This window comes from Equus quagga, chromosome 8 (assembly GCF_021613505.1).
Source record: "Equus quagga isolate Etosha38 chromosome 8, UCLA_HA_Equagga_1.0, whole genome shotgun sequence".
In the NCBI taxonomy this organism is placed as follows: Eukaryota; Metazoa; Chordata; class Mammalia; order Perissodactyla; family Equidae; genus Equus; species Equus quagga.
The window spans coordinates 63977441-63997686 of record NC_060274.1 but is presented as its reverse complement, the minus strand read 5'-3'; the positions used below and the strand labels follow the sequence as shown (position 1 = coordinate 63997686).

Below are 20246 nucleotides of genomic sequence, written 5' to 3'. Positions count from 1 at the left end.
TAGCAGTGGGTGGTAAGGAAGAAAAACCTATCAATTCTAGCAGCAAATTGCATGAGACTGGCTGTGAATGATTAACCATTACAAAGCCAGTGGAGAATGTGCTTAGAGTCTCTGGAGTCAGGGAAAAATAAACCCTTTAAAAATGACCTCTTAGGAGACGGCTTCTTTTAACTTCAAGTCTACATTTCTTTTTTCAGTTTTCATTCTTTTCATTTATGTGATAAGCTTTGACTTTCTTTTTCTGGTTTTGACCTTTCTCCTTAAGAATCCTAAATAGGGCCTTTCCTTCCTGTGTGTGAATGTGCGTGCGTGTGTGTGTGTGTGTGTGCGCGCTCCTGCTCGTACGTCACTTGGTAGGGGCAGGTAGGAAGGTAATGACACTGTAATACATGTTTTTGAGACCTTGGCTAGGTCACTTCCTCAACGAGGGCACTGCACTTATTTTATCACTTCCAGAAGCAAACATATAATTTGATGGTTCTGTGATTTGATAAGAATTGACCTCGTGGTTCACAGAAGTGGTCTACTCAGTTTCTAACTATGAAAAAATTGTAATGCCTTTGTTAAACTGAAAAAAGTAATCATTTAAGTTATTACTTTATGAAAGGAAAATCAGAGGAAAGTAAAACTCCCACCTGCCAAGACATTCTACTTTTTACTAAAATCTGCTTTATAAGCTTGGTCAAAGGCTGAGTCAGTGTAACCAATTGGTTCCAAAATACGGTTGTTTAAAGACAGTGGAAGCGTACTATTTTCTTGTTAGATCCCCGCAGTGGGCATCCAGGCTGGCGGGTGCAGGTAGCTCTGCTCACGGTGCTCACTCAGAGACTCAACCTCCTCACACCCTGTTACTTTGTCAGAGCCAGGTCTTCATCTGCGTGGTGGAAGCCAGATCACAGGCAAGGCGTGTATAGCTTGCAGGAAGTGGAAAATAGGTGTGCAAGCCCACTGTCTCATGGTCCAGATGCTGAAGCTGCAGAGATCACTTCTACACACGCCTCACTGAGAAGAACTTGGTCACATGACCACCCTACTAAAATTGGGGCTGGGAAACGTCGTCTCTAGTAGAGCCTCCAGGAGCCTCTCCAGGAAAGGGAGAGCCAAGTCTGGCAGACAGCCAACTGTCTCTGTCACATCCCCTTAGTACCCAAATCTGGACTTTGGTAAAGTTCTCGATATCCTTGATCCTATTTTTAAGTATCCAAAAATAGAATCAATAACTTGTTTTGGAAAAAATAATACTGAGTGTAGGATGTAGGATGGCAGGAGGTAGATAGACAATCTCATACGCTCTCAAGGATATGCATATTCATTATCTTTCTGGGGGATGTTTAGTAGCGAGCCCAGTACAACATCCTTCATAGCGGAAGTAGGGCTGGTACAGTCAGTTATTACACAGCCTTGCTGTTTGGTTGTCAAGCACACACACAGAATGTAAAGAAATATTTCGTATTTCAGAAGAGAGCCACGTCCTCCAGCACAAAATGAATCCAGAGTAGTGCAGGAGTTTGGAAGTGGCTCCTTTACTCTCTTCAATTTGTCCTTGGAATATTTATGTCCATCTGTCCAGGCTGACAAGGCTATCCATATACCCAAGCCTTCATAATCCTTGGGGAAAATCTCTCCTACCCTGCCCCAATCGGCAATCTGTAATTTTTTACCTTTTTGACCCCTTTCCCCAGAATCTGCTTCCTTTAGCAAAGCAGGGTGTTAATCATTTGGATTCATCCAGATCCGTTCTGGTAGGGGGGAGGCTGCTGGGTGAAGCACTGCAAATGGAGTGTCCAAGAAAAATCAATGTCTTCATCCTGCCATAGTGACCTCCTCTTAGTGTAACTCTTCTTCATGGTTTTGCTTGTGGACGAAAATAATCCATAACCAATCTATAAACGAAAATTTGGGTGAGTTTATTCTGAGCTTAAATTTTAGGATTATAACCCGGGAGAGTCTTTCCACAAAGGAACAGAGCACTCCAAAGAAGCGGGGGTACATAGGGTGGTTATATACCCTCAAAGAGTATGTTTCACATATGATTGAAATGTCCCTTTTACAATAGTCATGAGGCTGCTCTGTCAGCACAGCGATTGATGGAAACGGCAGATAGGTCTGCTGTCTCAGTGAACGCCGCAGGGTGGCAGGTGTGTTGCCTCAGGCTGGGCGGTCACAGATGAGCGCTGCAATCGGTTCCCAGCCTAAAAAAAGATGCTTAATCTTTAAGGAGATGCCAACGTTGGGAGGGGGAGAGCAGTTTCACCTTTATCTCAAGGGCCTTTTGCTCTTGCCATAGGGAATCTCTAAAGCAGATATACAATGCATGCTCAATGGCCTCGGTCAGGCCCTTTTGGAAAGACAAAGTCAGGCCAAATTAGGTTTACACAAAATGGCTTCCTCATATACTCCAATATATCCTATTACTTGCCATTTTTATTTGTCATGCTGAAAAAAAAAAAGAAGAAGAAGAAGAAGAAAAGAAAAAAAGGACTTTTCCTTTTCTTCCTCTGCCTTAAGTCCTACTGAATGTTTAGAAATAAAGGGTGCAGGGTGATCTCCATAGGCTTCTCCAGCTTAGCTTGGGTCAGATAAGGTCTGGGCTATATTTCCTCTTGCCCCTACAGGGAGCTGTCCTTTGTCTTCCGCTTCAGAATCTGAACCACCCCCCCATCCCCAACCATCCTTTTCACCTTTTCAACCCTTTCCAACCTATTTCTTAGTGTTTTCTGCATCACACTGATTAGGTCCAACAAGCTTACATTTTAACAGCATGAAATTTTAATCTGTGGAGGAGGCCTGGCCTCTTTCTTTGTTGGTGTGGTAGTTACACCATGCCTATCCAAGGTTGAAGATTGATGACCACTCCCCCACCACATCCCTCTTATCTTGCTCCTCTGTATCATTCATCTCCTAACTTCTCCTCATGGAGGTGAGAGAGGCTCTTCTTTGGCCTCCCTCAGAGTCTATTAATTCTGTCATGGATGTTGGTGTCAGTGTCCTGAAGCCAGGTTTCCCCTCCCCCATCAGCCTTCTCAGGAGTAGGAAGCTTCCGCCTAACAGATGGCACTTCAGTCTCTATTTGGTAACGCAGATTCTAATTTGTTTCTTGTCAGGGCTGTCTCCTAGCAGTCAGGTATGCCTACTTGAGATATTGGCACTGTTGCTGTGTGAGGAGGTGCTTGGTTTTCAGTGTTACGTAGTCCTAGAGAACCAGGCAACCTTTAAGCTTCTTGAAGTTTTTTAATTTAGTGATATATGGGAGTGAAATTATTTTGTTCTCTTGTCATAAACAGAGTTTGCAGGAAAGCTGGTGCAACTGTAAGATGCTGAAAAGGAGACTAGAGAAATAGCTTCTTAGTAGCAATATGAATTTGTCTTTTTCTCTGAATAGAGAAATACTGCAGTTTTTTGGATTTGGAGACGTTTTGGGTAATGAAGTCTAGTCTTAGATTTTTTTGATAATCCATAAATTAGAAGATATCTAAACTACTTCAATCCTTTTAAATGTATTGAGATTTGTTTTGTGGGCCAGCATGTGGTCTTTCTTTGTAAATTCCATGTGCATTTGAAAAGAATGCATATTTTGCTATTGTTGGTTGGAGTTTAGTAGAAATTGTTAATTAGGTTAAGTTGGTGGTTAGTGTGGGTCAACCTTCTGTGTCCTTTTTCTTGATGTAAGGACAAGAATAATGACTTCCAAGCTCTTTATATGTCACAGATGAAACAAGAAGTGTCAGGAAGTTAAGATAAAAACCTGTAAAATAAACTCAAAGAAGCACAAGGAAGGAAATAAGAAAAATGAGGGCAGAAATTAATGAAGCAGACGACAAGCTTTCTGATACTGAAAATCAGCAAAAGAAAAAATATTGGTTTGTTGAAAACTGAGAAACATCTAACAGGACTAATCAAGATAAGAGAGAATCGCAAGCATAAGAATATCAAGGCTGAAAGGAGTGTGTCTCACTAGAGATCTTCCAGGCGTTGAAAGTAAGTAAGAATATATTAAGATATTATAAACAATTTTATGCCAATAAATATGAAAACGTAGATGGTATGGATATACCTGTAGAAAATATCATTTATCAAAACCTACAGAAGAAATAGATATCTAAATAGACCTATAATAATCAAGTATTCATGATTTCTATAATGCAGACTAATATTAAAGAAACTAAATCTTTAATATAAAACCTTCCCGAGAAGAAAACTCCAGGCTCTGAAAGATACACAAACAAGTTTTATTTTTTTAAAACTAAGTAAGAAGGGGGCCAGCCCTATGGTGTAGTGAAGTTCCAATGCTCCACCTTGATGGCCCAGGTTCACGAGTTCGGATCCTGGGTGTGGACCTACACCACTCATCAGCCATGCTGTGACAGCATCCCACACACAAAATAGAGAAAGACTGGCATGGATGTTTTCTTAAGACTAATCTTCCTCAAGCAAAAAAAGAGGAAGATTGGCAACAGATGTTAGCTCAGGGCGAATCTTCCTCAGCAAAAATAAATAAATAAATAAGTAAGAAATAACGCCAATACTTCACAAGCTTTTCCAGTAAAGTACAATTTTGGGAGGGATAATGCATGTGGGATACTGGGCAGCAATGGAGTGATAGAGAACTGTCATTTGCCAGGATCTCTGACTGCCTGGCAAACAAACCCCATTTGTATTTCTTTTAAAAAATAAAACTCACAGCACATATGTCTTTGTAAGAGGCAGAGACTTTATCCCACTACAAAAACTAAAGAATACCCGAAGTTTCCTTCCTTATCTAGGATTTTTGAATGTGGAGGAAGAAACACAAAGACAGAGAAGGTTAGAGAAAATTCAGTGGTGAGTCAGTATGGTGCCCAGGCACTACAGTTGGATCCTAACAGACTCTTCCTGTGGCAGGACCGTGGATATGTTGTCTGCTTCCCACTTGTGCTGAAATCCTACCCATTTATGAGCCAGTCTTTAACTTTCCTGTCAAATCTGTGAGCTACAAAATAGCTTTGTAATGAATTTCTTTTCTCTTTAGCTTAGCCAGAGTTCAGAGGTAAATCTTCACGCATTTCCTTATACCCTGGGGTGATATTGCTGAGAAAATAGTAGCTCCTTTCACAGCCCATTGATGAGACATTGCAGTACCTTCTAGAAACATGAACTAATTAGCGTTAATTTCTGCCATTCCCAGAGTAAGGTTCTGGCCTTTAGAGAAGACATCCTTTCCCCACTTGAAGACTCCGCTACTTTCTGTCACCTTGAATCTTTCCACTGGGCTGTTTGCCACACTTTCCACTCTCATTTAGGATGACTCTGAGAGTTTTAGGTTACTTAATTTATGACTGCTGAAAGATAGTACAGTCTTCAGGATGCGGGCCTTTTCCTATCCCAAATGGCAAGCATTCCCTCAGTAGAGATAGTATCAGAGGTTTGAACCTGGCAATGTAAGAGAGCATCTACATTTTTATTTCTCAGCCTAGACCAATCGTAAAAGCAAAAAGTACAGTTTCTAGAGCTACTATTCATTGCTGCTTATTGATGCCCAATTTAGTACTGGTAAGGACATTGGTGGTGGTTTGTTATAGGTCTACACTATAAAGAGTACTGCAGTTTATATACAACTTAAAGTTTAACTACCATATCCTTCTTCACATCTAAGAATTTTAATTTATGAACGTGGTAACAGACCTAATTGTCAGACTGAATCAGTCTAGCTAATTCCATACATTTCTTTACTTGAGGGTACTCCTGTTATAATACCACTTCAAGCCTTCCAAGTTGGCATTTGTGTGAAATATTATTAGGGTCGAGAAAATTCAATATATAACGCAAATGTTCAGCATGGCTGCTCCCAGGCTTCTTCCAGCTTTCTCTCTGGAGGATCTCGAGGCCCTCAATACTCTAAAATCAGAAATGCTTTCTGGCTCTGGGCTTATCCCCTGTTGAGAAACAATGTGTTCCTCATACGTCACAAAGTTGCAGAAGTGCCAACCCTTAACCAGCTCAGTTCCAGCCCTGCCTCCTTCAGAAGTCTATATACTCAGGCTCCTCCAAAGCTAAACATCCCCTCCTGCTGTTAAAAGGTAGCTGGACCTTGGAAATACCCTAGGTCACTATCTTAAGACTGGAAAAATTCTACCAGACAGGATTATCTCTCTTCTTGTTATTCTCCGCATTCATGATTATGAATAAAATCACAGATCCTAGCCAGACAGTCTATGATATTCTGAATTTAAAGTACAATTTATTGATGAAACTTTTGTTCAGTTCACAATACTTACCAAATCCTAATTTCTCCGGAGTCCACGCATACCATGATGATTATCTCCACCTAAGCATTCCACGAAATGAACTTTCTGTCTTTAATTAAGAATTTCTAAATATGAGCTCTTAAATCATTTATCTCAGGGTAATTTTTCTAAAACATATACCCCATTATGGTGCCCTATTCTATAAATTCATATAGCTTTTCTCCTAGATTATAGGTTTACCTTTAATAATTCTCTATATTCTTTGGGCCCCAAAGAATTACCAAGGACAATCTAAATTAATGTCTGAAGCCCCTCCACAGCTTCCCTGCTTCTACTAACCTTCTAAATGACTGTGGGCATGAGTACACGGAATATGTTCTGAGATTATGGTAACAACCAGAAGAGGGTAACACTCAATAACACCTGTCTTAGCCTGGGTTTGCCAGAAAGCAGAGCCTGAGGAAAAGGATTATCTGCCAACACCTTATTAGGGAATGTGACCAAGGCGACAAAAATGGAACGGAATGGAATACTTAGCAACAGAATACTACTTAGCAATGAAAAGAAACAGACTATTGACATGCACAGCAGCTCGGATGACTCTCTGGATAATTATGCTAAGTGAAAAAACAGTCCCAAATTTTATGTACTGCATGATTCCATTTACGTAACATTCTTGAAATGACAAAATTAGAGAAATGGAGAACAGATTAGTGGTTGCCAGGAGATAAGGAGTCTGTGAGTGAGGGAGAGAAGTGCGTGTGACTGTAAGAGAGCAACACGAGGTATCCCTGTGGTGATGGATGTTCTGTAACTTGACCGTATCAATGTCAGTATTTTGGCTACTTTATAAGATATTACCATTGAGGGGTAAAGTGTACATGGGATCTCTCTGTATTTCTTACCTCATGTGAATCTATAGTGACCTCAAAATAAAAATCTCAATTTAAAGAAATGAGAAAAAGTCCTCTCCACCATACATACGGTTATCATTATTTCACCACCATTCAAGTGCTAAAACCAAAGTATAACCCCCAAATCTTACCTTTCACCTGTATCTGACTCCATTAAACCACAGATGAGAACCTTAGTAATTGAAATGCACTGCATGACAGAGGTTATCACCATGCTACATAACTCCATGAATGGCTTCCTTCTTGCCATCTGACTTGTGAGCGAACCAGTTGCAGAATCCCATCCTGAAGGCCAGCTTTCAAGGGCCGCTGCTAGTACCGTACACTGGATCCCTAATATACAGAGTCTGAGACAAAGCTTAAATGCCAGTACTTCACTGGGAGTATGATCTAGGAAGCAAAAGTGAGAGATAGTGAGAGCAAAACAGGTAAGGATAGAGAACTAATACAAAGATGGATTATCAAGTTAGTAACCACTATGGATGACTGGTTATGTGACAGTCAGAATTCTAAATCTGTTCCCCCAAGATACCCACCCCCTGGTTATTCAACCAAACACCAATCTAGGTACTACTATGAAAGGACTTTGCAGATGTAGTTAAGGTTACTAATCAGTTGATTTTAAAATAGGGAGATTATTTTGGATTATGCAGGTGGACCTATTCTAATCACATGTGCCCTTAGAGGCAGAGAGATTTCTCGGCTGGAAACAGAAGAGAAGAGGTTAGAGATGGGGCAAAAGGAGAAGTCAGAGAGATTCTAAGCGTGAGAAGGATTCGACATGCTATTACCATCTCTGAAATGTAAGGGCCCACATGCAAGGACTGGAGAGAGGCCCCTAGGAGCTAAAGGCATCCTCCAACTGACAGCCTGCAAAGAAATGAGAACTTTGGTCCTACGGCCATGAGGAACTGGATTCTTCCAACAACTTGAATGAGCTCATGATTGAATTCATGATTGAATCCCAGAGCATCCAGAGAAGAGTCTTGATCAGCAGACACCTTGATTTTGGTCTTGTGAAACCCAGAGCAGAGAAGCTCATCAAGCCAGCCTGGACTCGTGACCTACGGAGCTTGAGACAAGAAGTTCATGTTTTAAGTAACTGAATTTGTGGCAATTTGTTACAGTACCAACAGAAAATGAATACAATTTGCTGGCTAAAATGCAATTCAGGACTATATGCGTAGGAAAATAAAGAAACATTTATCTGTTCATTCCCATCTCACATTAGTGAAGGTTACTTCCACTTTTGAGTTATGCATGCATGAGGATCCAACAGTTTCCCAGCACCTTCCCACAACACAGCATCAATAAAAAAGCCCTAGGGCAGGAAACAATTAGGTGTGATGGGAAGGCCTGAGGCAAGGTGCCGCCAGGCTGCACATGTAAGAAGAGGCCGGAGTCGAAGTTGTTCTCGTGTTCACTCTATAAAAATGAAGACCCAATGGGACGAAGAGAAAAGGCTTTCTTTTTCTGGATCCCAGATCTATAATGCATCCAGTTGTGACTCTTTCTAATTCACACAAAGGTGCCATACATCCTAGCACCAGTTCCGCTGGGGTGGCATAAGGGAGGTTAGCGGGGTCAAGAAGGCAAAGGTTCAAGGTGCTGGAAGGGCCATTGTTATGGACTGAATGTTTGTCCCTCCAGAATTCATATGTTGAAATCTAACCCCCCAATGTCATGGTATTAGGAAGTGGACCTCTGTGAAGTGGTTAAGTCATGAGGGTGCAGCTCTTGTGAGAGCAATTAGTGCCCTTTAAAAGAGACCTTGGAGAGCTCTCTCCCTCCTTCCACAAGAGGACATGAGAGAAGAAGGCTGTCTGTGAACAAGGAAGCCAGCTCTCACCAGACACCAAATTTGCCAGCACCTTGTTCTTGGACTTCCCATCCTCCAGAACTGTGAGAAATAACTCTTTGCTGTTTAAACCTCCCAGTCAGTGGTATTTTTATTATAGTAGCCTGAAAAGGCTAAGACAGTCATGGAACTAGATACCAGAGTAATTAAGGTTGGTAGTGGGACACGGCAGAGGAGAAACCTGGGCCACACAGAGACATGGGCCCTGGTATGGAGTGGAAGATAGGGATAACGGTATAAAGGTGGTGTCCTTAATGAGAGTGGCTGCTAGTGCCTGGCATGCATTTTCCAACAGCATCCCTATCTGTTTATGGATGAGATCTCCCTGGACCCTCTGAGGCATTCTGTTTTTTGTTCTTCTACTTTGAATCCCAGGATGCTACTTTGAATCCAAAGAATAGGCTCTTATTTGTCCTTCTTCTTTGACGCAACCAAGCACATCTGGGTCCAGACCACAGGCTGGGTCCTGAGAGCCGGAGTCCTTTGCCTACAGGAACATCACCTTTGGAAGGTAGCTTGTCCTCTCCTGTGTGGTGGTGGGAGGTGCCCTACTGCCTCCCTTCCCAGCCCTGCCCTCATCTGAAGATTTACTGGGCTCCAATTCCCCAGTATTGTGAACCCCCTTTGTCTTCTCCTTATCCTGGATCCGTCACTTACTGGTCAGGCAAACATGGGCCAATCTTCTGACCTTCCTTTGCTTCTGCTTCTTCATCTATAAAATGGTGATAATAAAAATACATACTTTATAGGGCTGTGGTTTGGCATAAATGGGTTAACATAAGTAAAGTGTTGCAAAGAGTGCCAGAGCTAGAGTAAGTGCTTGCTATTATTATTATTATTATCAGTATTATTATTTAATGGCAAAGATTCAAATCAGCCTAAAATATAGAGAATTGATTAAATGAATTATAATACAGCCATAAAATGGAATTCCATGAAGTTGTTTAAAAATGAAGACTTATAAATATATTAATTTGGAGAAACTGCAGAACAGCTTTTATAATATATGTGTAAAACAATATGGCAAAGTAATATAGACTTATATGTGCTTATATATGCCTAAAATTGCTCAGGGAAGATACACAAGAAGATAGTAATAGTAGCTTTTCTATTTGGGGCATAAAAATTTGACAGATGAGTGACAGTGTGGGAAGAGAGATCTTCCACTGTACGTTTTTACACTTTTCAATTTAAGAATCATGTAAATATATTATCTATTCAAAAATACAGGAAATGCCTTAAAAATGAAAACATAAAAGGAAAAATTCTAACTAATTCACTGGAGCTAAGGAACTCTAAATCCATGTGCAAGAGTCATGCTCCTGAAATCTAAGTTGCATGAAGTACAGGATCAGTCTTTTCTCTTCTTTGAGAATTTCTAATCAATTACAATACTGCGAGATGAGTCCTGAGATCTCAAAAGACCTGTCTCATGGTGAGAGTGGCACCTGCAGGACAAACTCAGAACTTATTGATTTATTTACCCTTGCTGAGCAGAAGAGCTAATGGGGCATGGCTTAAGGAGGGCGACCATGGGTTACCCACCAGAATTGCTAGACAAAGAAGTTTGAATAAGCGCTGATGGAAATACTGCAAACAAAGGCATTTTTCATGTAGGACATGCAGGTAAGCACTTCCCACTCACTAGTTGTGTTGTTCAACAAAGGCATTTAACAGCCTCAGAGACATGTTCATCAGGTGTAAAATACGGAGAATGAGGCTGATTTTTCAGAGCTGTATGTGCATGAAATAAGTTGTGTGAAGTTCATTTTTCAGCTCCTGGCACATCTAGGAGTTCAATAACTAGTAGCTATGGGCATTGTTAACAGCCACTGTCCACTGATTCATTCAGCCCAAAGCCCAGCTTGCTGCAAATCAGCCCATTTACCACCTTTCAGATGGATCCAGTCACACCAAGCACAACGTAATTTTTGAGGTTATACTGCAGAGTCACAAAGCCCAGTCACCTAAGCAGTGATCAGGGTCCCACCCAGGGTCCTTCTCCCTTGTAGCACTTGGTTTCTGGGACTCCTGTGTCCTTGCTTCAAGATTTCCCTGACCCAGCAACTCCCTGCCCGTGCCTCCTTGTCTCCCTCACTTCTTACTTGTGCAGAGCAGCGTCTCTCTCCCACTTTACACTTCTGTCAAATAAAAAACAAATTTGGACTTAAGTAAGCAGAGATTTTATTCAAAAAGACTATTGTGAAAGGAGAGGAAGACTTTGCAATAGGGAGGACAAAGCTCCCGACCGAAGATCTATGAGCATCTCAATGATGAGGCAGAGGACTTTCGTTTTACGGGGAGGAGTAAACCAGAAGTGAGGAGTGGGATGAGCAGGTGGCATGATCAGCCAGTTGAGCAGGAAATGTCTTTCTTCGAGGTGAGTGATCCAGAGGGGTTGTTAAGGAGGACTCATTCCACCTCCTAATGCTTGCTTAACCTCTGCGGCCAAAGTTTTGTGCTCTGCGGGAAGGAGAGAAACCTGCCTGAAGTTTGCTCAGGGTAAGTTAGTGGCTATTTTGTTGAAATTGGTCAGTAGGGACAAACATTGCAGCTAACCTTTTATGACAAATAGGAATTTGGTGGGGGGTGGGGACGGGTCTGTGTCTGTCTTTGTCCTAAGTAACCAAGGGGATCATCTGCGCGTCTTATTTAAGTCATATGAGGGAAGGATGATTCTTGATTCTTTGCAGCAAGCCTTTTCCTGGAACACAAGAGGATGAGAAGATTTCTCAACCATTGCAATTTTCCAGGAGCACAGGCTCAGGGAAAGTTCAACATGGTCATTTCCAAACTAGCACATCATGTCGCACCTCTACTGCTGGTAATTTGGGGCTACTTGCTCACCACTCTCTGTCTGCATTTCTTCACCTATCTGTATTTTCCAAGCAAAAGAATTACTAAATTATAAATTACTCTACATATGCGTATATACATATTTTACTGACAGCAGAGAAATTTATCTATGCAATCATAGAACTCTGCACGTGTCATATACGTTACCCGATATACTTCAGGATGTCTTTCCTAAGACGAACATTCTCCCAAATAACCACAATAACATTATCCTACCTAAAAATTAATATCAATTTTATAATATCTTCTGATACCTAGTCCACATTCTATTTTCCTAATTGTCCTCCAAATGACTTTTATTGCTTTCTCCCCCACTTGAAACAATATCCAATATAAGTTCACACAGCATTGAATTTTATGTCATACTGGTTTTCCTGACCTTTGCTAATCAAAGCATGGTCCACAAATCAGTATTGTCAATATCACCTGGAAGTGGGTTTGAAATGCAGAATGTCAGGCCCTGCCCAGGCCCACTGAATCAGAAGCAACTTTTAAATGCGCTTCCCAGGTGATTCAATGCACCTTGTGGTCTAAGTGCTGCGCCAGCAGTGTTTTCACTCGCCCTCATGATATTGGATTTTTAAAATGTCTAGAACAGTTGCCTTTTTGTTCACTACCACTTTTTTTTTTTATTTTATTTTTTTTTCCTTTTTCTCCCCAAAGCCCCCAAGACATAGTTGTACATTCTTCGTTGTGGGTCCTTCTAGTTGTGCCATGTGGGACGCTGCCTCAGCGTGGTTTGATGAGCAGTGCCACGTCCGCGCCCAGGATTCGAACCAATGAAACACTGGGCCGCCTGCAGCGGAGCTCGCGGACTTAACCACTGGGCCACGGGGCCAGCCCCTGTTCACTACCACTTTTATAGTCACTTATGAATGTAAAAGTCTCTTACACCCATTCTAGAATGTTTGGAAAATGGCAGTTTATTTTCTACTGTGCACTTTTCTGTGTCTGAGCACGCTTTGGTATCTTAACAGCATCTTTTTCCTTTTCCTTCCATCTTTCTTTTGACCATATAAGTAATATATGAATGCACCCTATTGTAAAACTTTACATGATTTAGGCGTCTTCCAAAGAAAAGTCTACGTCTGCCTTTATATTTCCCATCACTTTTATTCTCCTCTTAAGATGTAGCTACTGTCAACTAATTTATATTTATCTGTACCATTCAGGGTTCAGTCAGGGAAGAAGAACCATGGTGAAGATGATGGAAAGAAGCCATTCACTGTAGGAATTAAACCTTACAAAACTGCTGGAGGTGGGGAAGTGAAAGTCTGGAAGGGAGTCAAGTCCGGGAGCTTGCAGGAAAAGCTGGGAAGCCGTGTGTGTCCAACCAGCAATGTGGGCTCTGGAGCAGGAGCTAGTGGAAGCTATTCCCTCTGCATAACTTCCTCTCTGTAGATCCACAGCCAAGAATTTTCTGAGGAGTCCCAGGCTGCTACTGGACATCAGGGCCAAAGATTAGAAAGACCAGATGGATAGGGAGCTTTGATCCAGTGTCCATCACCATATGTGACTATGGTGACCTTCTGAGAGTAATAGCTGCTGTTTTACTTCTGACTTCCAAATCTTATACAAATTCTCTTTTGACCAACTCTAACCTGGATTGGAAAAGAAAGCACAGTCCAGCCCAGCAACCTCCTGAACCTCTTTAAATAAATATGTATATATGTGTACTCACATACTTTGTTGAAATGGAATCACTTTGTTCAGATTGTTAACCTCTTGCACCTGTCACTTCACAAAGTCTTTTGAGGTCAGTCAGTACATATCGTACTCTAGACCAAACTACCTCTTTTTAGCTTTTGCATCCCATTAAGGTAGCATTTTTCAAACCACTGGTGACATCCCTCAGTGGTTCATAAAATTAACTAGTGTGTCAAAGGCACAATCAAAAAGAATAGAATAGAATAGAAAATAGAAAAGTGCACCTCACTTTGTAAGGATAACTTTTGCTTTGTGAAACGTTTGTTTTAGATAAACGCATGTGGGTGCCTCGGGCACAGCCTGAAATACACAGCTTACTGTGGGTAACAGTGGGTAAGAAAAACATTGCCTTGGGATTTTTTTTTTCTTTTTTTTTTCTTCTTTCTTCCACTACCTTCCTTCCATTTTCTTGTTTGGTCGTTCATTTTGACAGGTAACCTGAGTTTTGAAAATAATAGAATAATACATGGGGCTAATGGTTTTTGAAGTAAAAGGAATAGGATAATACTACCTGGGGTTAGTGGTTTTTGAAATAGAAGGAGTGAGAGAGAAACAATTAAACTCACCTTTAAAAAAAATCGTAATACGATTATAAATAGTATCTTATCTATTCTCAGTCCAAAGTTGCTAGTGAGCATTAGGAGAAGACTCTTCTTCAGTAACCTGAATGAGAAAAGGTTGATACGATCTGAAAAATGATGTAGCCTCAAAATAGCCAAAAAAAGTCTCTTTGGAGAATGTTGAATTTGAAGACATTAATTGATTCAGTTCCTGAAAGGCCACAGCCTGTGCTGATTTGTTTGGTGATGGAGACCTCTAGAGAGCTCATGTTAGAATTGCAGCAAAAACTTTCTTTTTTACTTTTAAGAGCTGACTTTGGTTGACATATAGACGTTTGAAACACTAAAGAAACTTAGAGATCATTTAATTCCGTATTCTTGGATCCTCCTAAGACTTATTACTCACGTTTTATATACCAAGCACTTTTAAAAATAATATCGAATTTGGTTTTCTCAACAATTCTGTGAGGTAAATATTATCACTTTCATTTTTTAAAATTTATTTTTATTTTTTCCAGCTTTATTGAGGTATGATTCAGGTATGAGCTAATAAAAATTGCGTATATTTAGGTTGTACATTGTGATTTTTTTAAAGCGTATAATGTGATGATTTAATATACATATATATTGTGATCAAGTTAATTAACACAATCAAATTAATTAACGCATCCATCACCTTACATAGTTACCTTTTGTGAAGTGAGAGCACTTAAGGTCTACTCATAGTAAATTTCAAGTATACAATACAGTACTATTAACTGTAATCACCGTGATGGACATTAGATCTCCAGACTTATCATCTCATAACAAAAATTTGTGCCCTTTGATGAACATCACCCCATTTCCCCCACCTCTTGGCAGCAACTGTTTTGCCCTCTGGCTCTGTAAGTTCAACGTTTTTAGATTCTGTATATAAGTGACATCATACAGTCTTTGTCTTTCTGTGTCCGGCTTATTTCACTTATAATGTTTCCCAGGTTCATCCATATAGCCGTAAATGGTTATTATCAAAAAGACAAGAGATAACAAGAGTTGGTGAAGACGTAGAGGAAAGGGAATCCTTGTGCGCTCTTGACGGGAATGAAATTGGTGTAGCCACTACGCGAACAGTATGGAAGTTCCTCAGAAAATTAAAAATAGAGCTACCATATCATCCAGCAATCCCACTTCTGGGTATATAAGCAAAGGAAGTGAAATCAGGATCTCAAAGAGATGTCTGCACTCCCGTGTTCACTGCAGCATTATTTACAACAGCCAAGACCTAGAAACAACCTAAGTATCCCTTGAGGGATGAATGGATAAAGAAAATGTGGCATATATATACAATGGCATATTATTCACTTTCATTTCACAGAGGAAGAAATGAAGACTCAGGAAGTAAAGCAATGTGGCTAAAAACAGAAAGCTAGGAAGTAAGAGAGCCGAATCTAAAACTTAGGACTCCAAACTCCTAGGCCAGCCATTGTTCCAATTACTATAACATTAAAATACTGCACCTTTTTAGTGAAGATGACTTAGAGATCATTCAGTCCATTTTCTTCATTCCTAAGTAGGGAAAAAAGAGACACAGAGAGGAGACAAATTGTCTGGGGTCACATAGCTAGTAAAGAGCAAAGTCAAGGTTAGCATTCCTGTCTCATGGTTTTTAATCCTCAGCTGTTTCAGTTATGCCACATGAGACTAAATGCATCCTACTTAACAACAATGTGGAAGGACTAAATATAACAGAATGGATTTTAAAAAAGAAGAAACCACTTCTTAGAAAAAAAACCCTAAAAATTCTAGATAAAATATTTAAAAACAAATTTTTAGTTCAGGAAAGTTAATTTCCTGAAATAGGAAGTTGAAACTTTTTTAAGTGAAGGCGGGAAAGTAGAAAATTTCAGAGGACAAAAAGGAACGAACAGGGTAATCAAAGAGGTGAGGAATTCAGAGGCTATAGACTGCTCAAAGGGCATCTTAGAATTATGGTGACCCCTAGCTTTCTCTCTGGTGGTCTCACAGGACAGTAGACTAGGAAGAAAAACATGGAAATTTAGACCTCCAAAACATGGAAATTCAAATGGGATCGCACTGGGACCCCAATGGAATAAACCCTCAGTTGGAAGGGTGAATTCGAAAATCAATCAATGTGACAAATGCCTGCACTCGTGTAACCACTACCTTAGTCAGGATGTAGGACAGTTCCATCACCCCCAAAATTCCCTTGTGTCACTTTGTGGTCAAACCTCTTCCCACATCTAGGCTCTACAACTGCTAATTTTTCTGTTCCCACAGTTTTGCCTTCTCAAAAATGTCATGTAAATGGAATCATAGAGTACTATAGTTTTTTTTTTTTTTTTGAGGAAGATTAGCCCTGAGCTAACATCTGCTGCCAATCCTCCTCTTTTTGCTGAGGGAGACTGACCCTGGGCTAACATTCATGCCCATCTTCCTCTACTTTATACGTGGGATGCCTACCACAGCATGGTGTGCCAAGCGGTGCCGTATCTGCACCCGGGATCCGAACCAGTGAACCCCGGGCCACCAAAGCAGAAGGTGCGAACTTAACCACTGTGCCACCGGGCCGGCCCCTACTGTAATTTTTTTAGTTAATTTTTTTCACTTACCATAATGCTTTTGAGATACATCCACATTGTTGTATCAGGAGTTTGTTTCTTTTTATTGCTGCGTAGTATCCCATTGTATGGATGGAACATGGTTTGATTATCCAGTCACAAACTGAAGGATATTTGGGTTGTTTCCAGTTTTTTGGTGTCTGTAAATTAAACTGTTATGAAGATTCATGATTAATTTTTGTGTGAACATGAGTAGGATTGTTGAGTTTTATGACAAGGATATTAAACTTTATAAGAAACTACTAAAATGTTTTCCAAAGTGGCTGTGCCATTTTGCATTCTCACCAACAGTCGTGAGACTCCAAGTTGCTCTCACTCCTCCTCAGCGTGTGGGTATTGTCATTTTTCAAATTTTAGCCATTCTGGTAAGTGCAGTGGTATCTCCTTGTGCTTTTAATTTGTACTTCCCTGAGGACTAATGATGCTGAACATTTTTTCATGTACTTTTAATCTTTTCTTGGTGAACTGGATATTCAAATCTTTTAATCATTTTTGATTGGGGAATTTGTTTAATTACTATTGAGTTTTGAGAATTGTGATTATATATGACTTTTTAGTTAAACTTTTCATTTTTACATCATTGTAGATTCACATGCAGTTGTAAAAAAAAGTGATAGAGAACCTATGTGTCCTTCACTCAATTTCCCCCTATTATAATGTCTTGCAAAACTATAGTATAATATAGTAACCAGGATAGTGAGACTGATACAGTCAAAATATGGGACATTTCCATCAGCAAAGGGGTCCTTCATATTGCTCTTTCATAGCCACATCTCCTTCCCCCTTGCCTGTACCCTCTGCTTAACCCCTGATGACAGCTAATCTGTTCTTCATTTCTAAAGTTTTGTCATTTCAATAGTGTTATACAAATGAAGTAATATATTATATAAACTTTTGGGATTTGCTTTTTTTCACTTTGTATAATTCTCTGGACATTTATCCAAGTTGTTTCACGTATTAATAGTTGCTACTTTTGTTTCATTTTCTCTATTGTTTTTTTTTCAATTTTACTGATTTCTGCTCCTTATTATTTCCTTTCTTCTGCTTGTTTGGGTTTATTTTTCTCCTTTTATTTTCTAACTTCTTGAGGTGGGAGCTTAGATCATTGATTTAAGAATTTTTTCTACTTTATAATGTATGCGTTTAGTGCTGTAAATGAAGTTTGTTTGATGAGTCAGGATATGGTCTATCTTGGTATATATTCCACGGGCATTTGAAACAATTTGTATTCTGCTTTTGTTGCATAGAGTGCTCTTTAAATGTCCATTCGATCCTGTTAGTTGATGGTGGAGTTGAGTTCTATATCCTGTTGATTTTTCTGCCTAGTTGTTCTATCAGTTGTTGAGAAAGGGGTATTACAGTCTCCAACTATAATTGTGGATTTGTCTATTTCTCCTTTGAGTTCTGTCAGTTTCTGTTTCATATATTTTTCAGCTCTGTTGTTTGGTGCATACCCATTTGGATCTCTTTTTAGTGGGTTGACCCTTTTATGGCTATGTAACTGCCCCCTCCATCTCTGGTAATGTTCTTTGCTCTGAAGTCTACTTTATCTGGTATTATATGGTATATAACCATTCCTGTTTTCCTTTGATTAATGTTTGCATAATACATCTTCTGCCAAGTTTTTGCCTTCAACTAGTCTGTATCATTATACTTGGAGTTTTTTGTAGACGGACTACAGTGGGTCATGTTTTATAGTCCACACTTCCAATTTCTGTCTGTTAATTGATATATTTATACTATTTACACAATGTAATTATTGATATGTTGAGGTTAAAGTCTGCAGTTTATTTTTTATTTCCTTTTTTTCTTCTTTCTGTTTTTATTTCTCTATTTTGTCCCTGCCTTTGTGTGGATAAGCAGAAAAATTTTTAGAATTCTACTTTATTTGTCGTTATTTTTGAGTGCATCTTTTTTGTATACTTTTTGAAGTAGTTATTCTAGATATTATGTTATATATACAAAACCCATCATAGTGTACTGATGTCATTATTTTACTAGTTCAAGTGAAGTATAGAAACCTTACCTCCTTTTGTGTTCCTTTTTTCTCTCCCATTTATAATGTAATTTTTAAAATGTTTTCTGTACCTAGAGTGTTATACTGTACATATCAGACAGTGTTATAATTTTTCCTTCAACCATTGAACATAATTTAGAAAACTCAAGTGGAAAAGGAACGCCTATTATATTTTCCCATATATTTGCTTACCACGTTTTTTCCCCTTTCCTGATGTTTCAAGGTTTTTTTTTCATCATCTCCTTTCTATTTAGAGAAATTACTTTATCTTTTCTTTTAGGATAGGTTTGCTGGTGGCAAATCCTCTCAGTTTTCCTTCTTTTGAGAATGTCTTGATTTCCTCTTCATTTGAAGGATATTTTTGCTTGATATAAAATTTGGGGTTAGAAATTCTTTTCTTTCAGCACTTGAAAAATATGATGTCACTTCCTTCTGGCCTCCACAGTTTCTGATGAAAAATTTGCTATCATTTGGATTGTTTTCCTCCTATAGATATGGTATCACTATTCTCTGGCTGTTTTCAAGATTTTTTTCTTTGTCTCTAGTTTTTAGAATTTTATTTATGATGTGCATTGGTGTGGCTTTCTTTAGGGTTTATCCTATTTGGGGTTCACTGAACTTCTTGAATCTATAGATTTATGTTTCTTGCCAAATTTGGGATTTTTTCAGCCATTGTTTCTTTAAGTACTTTTTTAACCCTGCCCTCTTTATCTTCTCCATATGGAACTCTATTGACAGAAATGTTAACTCTTTTCTTATAGTCCCACAGGTTTTGGCTTTGTTCATTTGTTTCAGACCATTTTTCTCTTTATTTAGTTGGGTTAATTTCAATTGTTCTATTTTCAATTCACAGATTCTTTCCTCTCTCCCCTCCGTTCTGGTGTCAAGTTCCTCCACTGAACTTTTTATTTCAGTATTGCATTTTTCAGTTCTGGTATTATAAAATGCCTCTTCTTAGCATCTTCTATTTCTTTGCTGAGACTTTCTATTTCTTTCCTGAAGCTTTCTATTTATTTTTGTTTGTTTGTTTTTGAGGAAGATCAGCCCTGAGCTAACTACTGCCAATCTTCCTCTTTTTGCTGAGGAAGACTGGCCCTGAGCTAACATCCGTGCCCATCTTCCTCTATTTTTAGATGTGGGACGCCTACTACAGCATGGCTTTTGCCAAGCAGTCCCATGTCCGCACCCGGGATCCGAACTGGTGAACCCCGGGCCGCCGAGAAGTAGAACATGCAAACTTAACCGCTGCGCCATTGGACCAGCCCCAAAGCTTCCTATTTTTTAAAATTTATCTTAAGAAGGCTCATGATTGCTTATTGAAGCATTTTTATCATGGCTTCTTTAAAAGCTTTTTCAGACAATTTTAACACTACTGTCATATTGGTGTTGACACCTATTTATTGTCTTCTTTTCATTTGGTTTGAGATTTTCCTGATTCTTGCATGACAAGAGATTTTCTATTTAAACCTGAACACTTTCATATTAAATTATG

At 39.5% G+C, this 20246-nt stretch overlaps 1 long non-coding RNA gene across 1 annotated transcript; it reads left to right on the top strand.

The window, feature by feature from the left end:
- Positions 1 to 3220: 3220 nt before the first annotated feature.
- Positions 3221 to 13472, top strand: LOC124244267 (uncharacterized). The gene is made up of 3 exons (XR_006889933.1): positions 3221 to 3978; positions 11690 to 11820; positions 13025 to 13472. It is a non-coding gene; the product is annotated as an uncharacterized LOC124244267 (long non-coding RNA).
- The last annotated feature ends 6774 nt before the right edge of the window (positions 13473 to 20246 follow it).